Source organism: Cebus imitator, unplaced genomic scaffold, assembly GCF_001604975.1.
Source record: "Cebus imitator isolate Cc_AM_T3 unplaced genomic scaffold, Cebus_imitator-1.0 Scaffold166, whole genome shotgun sequence".
NCBI lineage: Eukaryota > Metazoa > Chordata > Mammalia > Primates > Cebidae > Cebus > Cebus imitator.
The window spans coordinates 2,422,972-2,425,071 of NW_016107481.1; positions in this window are offsets into that span (position 1 = coordinate 2,422,972).

Consider the following 2,100-nt stretch of genomic DNA (forward strand, 5'->3'; position numbering starts at 1 on the left):
AAAAAAAAAAAAAAAATTTTAAAAAGAGAAAAGAAATTCAGAAAACCTATTTAACCCATACACATATAGGATTGCTTATAGGATAGCTTAACCATATATAAAATTCTTATCTTTGTAAGTAGTCTGGAAAATGTTAGCATTTTCTCTTTGTCCTTAATGTTGTAGGTTAAGGACACTGCCTGTATAATCATGTGCCTTAATGTGGGTATATTTCCATCCATTGTGCTAAGCACGTGATGGGCCTTGTTAGTCTGGAAACTCATGTCCTTCAGTTCTAGAAAATTCTCTTAAATTATTCTTTTGAGGATTTCTTCCCCCTCTATTTCTTCTGATCTGTCTTTTTGAAACTCCTGTTATTTAGGTACAGGACCGCTAATACCTGTTATCTCCTTTTAGTCTCTTTGTACTTTACTCCTTGGGACATTTCCTCAAATTTACCTCTCAGTCCTTCTATTCAGGTTCTCATTTTCATTATTGCTATTGTATTTTTAAATTTTAAGAGTTGTTGCTTTCATTCTTTGAAAATTTCCTTCTTGAGAGTATCTTGTTCTTGTTCCTTGGATGCAATATTTTACTTATCTATCTGAATACAGAGTTTTGTTTTTTTTTTAAGTTTTAAACTTTATGCACACTGTTTTTGCTCCAACTTTCTTTTTTCTATATGTTTGTTTCAATCTATTTTAAATTAGAGGCATTCCTTGGCTGTTTGCTCATATTTGAGGGACTCAGTCTATTAAAATTCAGCTTGGATTAAGCTCTCAGTCACATCTGCCTAAACTGCAGCCATTTCAAGCTGGAGGGAAAATGTATGACTGTAATCAAGACGAGAAGTCTATCAACTATGGTTCCTCAGTTTCACCTCGCCAAAGAATCCTTCTAGTGTTAAAACTCACATTTCTGAAACTATGGGACAGATTTTATCTATTCTCTATTACTCACACCAGAGCAGAACACACATTAGGGCAAAATGAAACTTTACAATTATAATGAGTTTTTAAAAAATATATTAACATCTTTTGATTCAGAGAAATCATACTGAAGAAAATGTAATGGGTGTAGCAAAGCCTTAAGTCTGTGTTCAAGCCTTCTAGTCATCACAAAATTCATACTTAAGAGAAATCTTATAGATGCAGAAAGTGTGGCAAATCCTTCATCAAGAGTTAAAGTCTTAGTTGACATCAGAAAGACCATTCTAAAGGGAAATCATTTATCTGTAACATATGTGGGAGAGGATTTTTCCAGGCCGAAGAACTACCAGACATCAGACTAACCAGGCATCAAAATACACATCTTTGATTAGACCACACAAATGTAAAGTACATGCTAAAGCTTTGACGCGGGGATCAAAACTATGCATTATGAGAGGATTTATACTGGAGACAAACCTCAAAATTGTAATGAATGTATAAGGCTTTGGGTCAAACATTCATGATTTTGGTGTCATTAGAGGATTTATATTGGAGAGAAATCACAAATATGGTATAGGCAGAAAAATCTTTACTGAAAGTATCTTCTCAGGATTTACAAAAAATTCACACTGGAAAGAACACTTACAAATGTAATTACACGATAAAGCAATTCTCACAATGTACTCTATATCAGAACTAAGTCTCCAGTTCTCCAAGCTTAACCTTAGATTTTACATACTGCAGAATACCTACAAGTAAAAAATAAGTTAAAACTTGTAACATGATACATATCAAAGGCGGAAAGATGTTTAAAAATAGCCAATTACCTTCAAGTTATAAAATGTCTTATTCATTTCTTTGAAGTTTCTTGAAAAGGCTACTTTACTATCTATAGTTTTCCATCTGAACTTTGAAATCTATTGATATTATGCCTTCTGGCCTTTCATGGTGTCTCTGGGAAACAATCAACAGGATAAGAGGTGATGTCATTAGGTAATGTTTATTTCAATCCATGTTCCAGGAAGAGCAGGGAAACTGCCTTTTGAAATTAAATATTGTTTGAATTTGTATTTGTGAGCAGCAGAGAATAATGTAAAGCTGTGTTAGTCATCATGCTGATTGCATTCTGGGACGCTTCTCCAAACAGAGGTCCACTGTGGGATATGGAGTGCTTTACCAACTAACTGTGAAA